At 44.1% G+C, this 5,624-nt stretch overlaps 1 protein-coding gene across 1 annotated transcript in view; it reads left to right on the top strand.

The window, feature by feature from the left end:
• The window catches only part of LOC142341466 (bromodomain-containing protein 1-like), a 284,999-nt gene extending 280,680 nt beyond the window's left edge, over window positions 1-4,319 (top strand). The window contains exon 12 of the mRNA XM_075392424.1: window positions 4,183-4,319. The gene's annotated coding sequence lies outside the window, so the exon portion shown is untranslated. The remainder of the gene's footprint in view (window positions 1-4,182) is intronic.
• Window positions 4,320-5,624: the final 1,305 nt, after the last annotated feature.

Here is a 5,624-nt window from a genome sequence, read left to right as displayed (position 1 = left end):
AGCCTTCCCTCCTCCACGACGGCGCTAATCGAAGTCTCACTGAGAACACGAGGCTTGAGGGCACGACATCCCCTCAAGCAAAGAACACAGCTCCTCAGAAGTGCGAAGCTGATTTTCGTTCGGATATAGCTTACAGTGTCGGCGTACGGCTCTCCGCGTTTTTCGCTGATCTTGGTTGCGAGTTGTTTCATAACGCGCGATGCTGATGGACCTGCACCACCCGAACAAGCAAAAACCAGTGCATTGAAGCTGCTGTGTTCGGTTTCGCGGATTCGCTCTTCGTACTCATTTCGCTTGATGCTCTCGTGATATTTGTATGCATCTTTTATGGTTCTAGGGCAGCTCTTCGCATGAGGGTTGAAAATCTTCACATCGAAGAAAGTGCGATTAAAGCGGGAGCCCCACAGACCGTTTGCTTTGATGTCCAGTAGAGCGTCATCAGTGGTGGTGGAATTACTCGAGAAAATTTCTCCATCGAGCGACTGAAGTTTTGGCTCTATCTGTACATCGTGGCAAACGTCATCCATCAGGTTTGCAAACACATCTCTAATTTCGTTTTGTCGTTGGTGCGTATAACCGCCTTTAGCGCAATGGAGGGCATGGGTGAGGCTGAATTCTTTCCCGCATGGGCATATGGTTGGCGTGTTCTTCGCTTCCCAGGTGTAGCGAAGTGCTATTCCATCACGGAACTCAGTCTTCGTGAGGTCAAAACCATGTTTTGACAACGGAAGCGCGTTAAGCCAGCTCGATGCTCCTTTCTCCGAGGCCAGCTGGATGGTATACTTCATTTCTGGTAGATTGTTTTCGATTCTGGATTTTTTCGAGATGAGTTCACGTTGATTGTCTGCTTTCTGTCTGAGACTGATCTTGGTTTGTTCTACTTCACATTGTTGAATATTTTTGAATGACGCCAATGGTCTTGAGAGTTCAACTGATTGCTCAAGATTTTTGTGAAGATCTTGTGGGAGGGCGATGTTGAGCGCACCCATTCTGAGAGGGAGAGAAAAAAGTTCTCTTTCCTCTTGGATTACTTCTTTGCCGACGATGTTCGGTATGACTCGGCCAAGCCGCTCCTCCACCTTGTCCAAAACCCCGTCCATGGAAGGTGTAACACGCGAGAGGAAGCTCAACTTCTGTTGAACCCCCTTTGTCAAACATGCATAGGCATTCTGGGGAGAGGTGAGAGCAAATTGACCAAGTCTGTCGAAACTTTTTGTGTATTTATTTTCTGCATCTTTCAGGAAATTTTTACTGGCCTCAAGAGCTTCCGATAACTGATCCCAGGACTCGAGCGCCCTGCGTGATTTCCACATTTGTGCCTGCAAACACAGTTGACGCTTGGCGCTCGCCTCCTGGCTGAATTATCAACTGACACTTTCGAGGATTGACAAGATATCCATACTTGGGACCGAGCTCAGTGAGCTTATCGAAGAGTGCCCTGATATCTTTCAACTTACCGACGACGCTACCATCATCAGCATACCATTTTTGTGTCAAAGAGTCATTATGAAGTCTTGTTATTAGGGATAGGATTGCGATTCCATACATTGCCATCACAAGGGGATCGCCTTGTGTCGTACCTTCCTGAGACAGTATGGTCGACTTACCGATGTAGAGATGAGACGGGTGGCTATAGAAGTTCTGTAAGGCAACATGCAAAGATGGGCATAAGGCTTTCACGTTCTCTAATGCTGTTCGTCTATTGAGCACGTTAAAAGCGTTTTTGGCATCAATTAGTAGAATTGCTTCGTTTTCGGGATCATCAAAACTGTGGGGAAGCGAATGTATGGCATGTTCTATGCCACATTTCTGGCCCAGGCACAGCTGCATGTTTCCACCGAGGAATGTAAGATCTTGCCTGATGCAGTCGACGATTATGCGTCCGGTGATGCGACGCATTACTTCACCAATACCAATAGGTCTCACACCTGGACATTTATCCAGAGCCACTAGTCGACAACCATTGTATGTAATCAAATCATCCGGTGGTATTATGGACGTGGCCAGCCTCTTAGCAAACTTGGCAACAAGCTTGCACAGGTTCGTGGAGGTTTGCCCGAAAGCAGAAAGTAGTCTACGCCAGTCATCGGCGTCGAGACCTGAAGGCCCGGCACTGCCATGAGTCTTCATTGCATGCTTTCGGACGAGCCTGGCACTGATTTTGTTGAAGACAGCGGGGTGGTAAGGAAGCGTGCGTGGATGTTCGCTCTGAATGCAGTTGGGCTCCAAGGGTTGACCTTCAGGATGTTTGTCGCGTAAAATCTCGAGGACCGGTCTACCGTCTATGAGATCGGTAGGTGCGAGCACGCCGCCTTTGTGCTCATCCGGAAGAACGCGAATAGCTTTACTGATCTTACCACGAGACATGAAATCGTTGAACATCTTGAGGTCAGAGTGCTGCTGTTTGTTCCTTGAATTCATTCTCATTTGGATTGCCTTCGCTTCACAGAACAGTTCTGAGAAGTTGCAGCTGTACCATGCTTGCAGTCTACGCTTGATGGTCTTATTGTTCGATCCATTGTCCGTGTTCTTTGTTCGACTGAGGGTTAGGTGTGGAAGTATCATACAGAGGGTCAGAGATATATCGGATCTATCCGTGTTTAGGGCAATCGGGGAGAGGACACTGTGAAGGGCTTCGGCGAACTGTTCCCCTGTCTTGTTCTTACCGAGCGTGAAGAACGAGGGCTTCCAAGTGACGACCTCGCGGTATATTTCGCGAACTGTTACCGCGTGATGAGGCTGGAAGTGGTCCCAAAAATTATTCGATGCTGCGGCGACGCAACATTCGGGGGCGTGCGATGTTGCAGGATCTATGAGTGCAGTGGCGGGAACGGTCAAAGCGTTGTCAAAACAATCAAATTATTTGGGCTAAATTTAACAATAATCAGCTGAATGAGGAATTTCCAATGCTCTATGAAAGTTTCAATACTACTACGGTGATCATTGAAGCCGGCAATTACTACAACAGTGTTCAGCTTCTGGTCTGGGTATTTATTGAAAACATCACAGAGATCTAGCAGTTTAGCACCTCGATAGGAGTGAACACAACCCTTTACTTGACCCTCGTCTATATATTTGGTACGAGAAGTACCCAAGACCAAGTCCGAGCAGCTGGAGGGAAGAGGGTAGGCATCAAAACGTCCCATTTACAGAGCCTGGACCTGATGTGAAGGAAGATGGTTGGCATCAAAACATCCCCTTCACGGAGCCTGCTAACATTCAAAAACACAAGAAATTGTTCTAAAAAAGAAATCTGTTAGAATGATACGACCTGATGTGATGAGTCGGACCTTGACTCTAACGAACCATACCCGACTCTTGCCTCTAAAACCCTCCCATTGGAGGTCCCCAGTACAAGGATTTTGCCATAACAAATCTATTTAATAAGTTTATCACAACAATTAGGCTAATATATGTATTGTTCTAGTCTAGAAAAAAATACTTCCACCAAAAAGCCCAGTCTAATTCTAATGGAAAAACCCTCACGGAAAAATCATATCTGGAAGGTCTAAAAAGAACTTGGTTGTAATAATTGGTTCTGTTGTGACAGTTGTCATTTCATATCAATCCCACGGGACGCTAAGGAATGACACAATTAACTAATCTCATGTTTAACACAGTAAATAACGTCTCAAAACAATTGTCAATTGAAATATTTTATACTGTTTGTCTTCACTTTCTATCTACTTTTGGTGCTTGCGTCAGCTTGTTAAATTAGTGTATTTTATCATTCTGTTATGAAATCAAGCTGAATTGAACTTTTGAAAATGTTTGAGACAAAATACTATACCTCATTTACTTACCGTAAATGTTTTATAATTACACTCAAGCTGCTTAGAAATTGTTGCTGTTCTTCTTAGCCTCATTTGTTTTGATAATTTGCATACTTCGGCTAAAATGCCCCTTTATGAGAAAAAAATTGGAAACCTCTTCTTGGATAATTTGGCAAATTTATAATAGTGCAAATTTTGTAATGGGTCCGTCCTTTTATCAGGCTAGAACAACCATAGTTAATGCAGAAACGGGGATTATGGTGTGTCACACTCACGATAACGAACACAGATTTGATATCTGGGCGTCATGTGAAGCAGCTTTGTCTGTTAATATGAAGAGTTATCTTAAAGTCGTGTCGACCAGAGTTGCTTTTCCAGACTTGGTTCAGTTCAATCTGTTTCCGTTCAGGTAAAAGTGGAAACAAGCGACGTAGAATTGAGCCAGAAAAGGAGACGACAGTCCCATCAACCGCAGTGTCGCCAGTATCAACGAATGATGAGCCAATGGTTACAGCCAGAATCACCCGGAGGTCAGAGTCAATGAACGATGCTGCTGCTGGAAGTAACAACGCCAAGGTTGAGCCGGCACCAGTTACTAGGAGAAGTGCCAGCAACCAAGGACCCCAATCAGTAGGAAATCCAGTCCCAGTGTCATCAACTACAAATGTGAAGCAAATCAAGGGAAAAGTGACTTCCAACCCTGTACGTTTGAAAAGTAACTAACAAGTATTGAAACAATGTTGTAATGAATTTAAGTTGCTCGAAATCAAAGTTAATTTGAATCAAAGAGAAGTTCGATTTGTTTGAATACAATTGGCAAGGTTGAATATGATGAGTTCTCAAACGGGATAATTGCCTCTTCAGAAATAGGGTAAGCTTAAAATCACGAGGGTTTTAATTCAATGTGCAAATCTTTTAGAACTTTGGTGGGCTCTAAGTGTACGTTTCACCAAAACTGCATAGGAGCTGCCACTTGGCTAGCTTAACCAAAAACCCGTGTTCAAGAGCAGTTTATCCCACTTTATTTCTGATTGCTCTCAAATGAAGTAGGTGGCAATTATATTAGTCTTTCTGTCTTTTTATGCCATTTTAAGCTTCACCGGTTTTTTGTCTCGCGCTTTTAACTTTTCATCCACAATAATGGAATAAACTCGTAAAACCCGGAGTGTATTAAGTGACTGAGCAGCTCTCTTAGAGCCTTACGCCTAACTAATCTCTACGTATGCGAATCACTAAAACTATTGAAGACAATTTCATGGTTTGAGTCTTAAGAGTTTGATCAAATTATGCCTCAAATATAGTATTGAAATGAACACATATAGTATTGGGATCTTTACTCTGTATTCCGGTTCGGCCAGGTCGCGGCGAAGCGCGCCCACCGGCCCGCCAGGGGCAACTTAAAATACGGGTATGCCTAAATTTGCTGAGCAAACATGGGACGCTGAGAATGACAAAATTTGATTGCAATTACGTCATTTAAACAATTTAAATGTAATCTGAATTCGTAAGAAACTATGAAAATTGAGCAATCAAATTTATGAAGTGTAAGTCTATAAACATTGTCATAATTTCTCCAAGCAGGATCCAAAGTCTAAACCTGGTCCCAAAAGGAAACAAAGCGAAAACTCGGACACTTCATCTAGAACAGCGGTCAAGGCAGACCAACAGAATCCGGCTCAATCGCAGGAGTCCCAGTGGAGCCAGAAAGTGCAGGCGGCCCCAACGACTGATTCGTCGACTGAGGAGGAGGATTGCCTGTTTCAGCACATGGACTTTGTTTGGGCAAAGTGTCGCGGATTTCCCTCCTACCCAGCCATTGTAAGTCTAAAGGCATTGATGTTACATATTGAA

The sequence above is a fragment of the Convolutriloba macropyga genome, chromosome 6 (genome assembly GCF_964194025.1).
Source record: "Convolutriloba macropyga chromosome 6, txConMacr16.3, whole genome shotgun sequence".
In the NCBI taxonomy this organism is placed as follows: Eukaryota; Metazoa; Xenacoelomorpha; order Acoela; family Convolutidae; genus Convolutriloba; species Convolutriloba macropyga.
The sequence above is the reverse complement of the archived record's forward strand: the minus strand, read 5'-3'. Positions and strand labels throughout refer to the sequence as shown.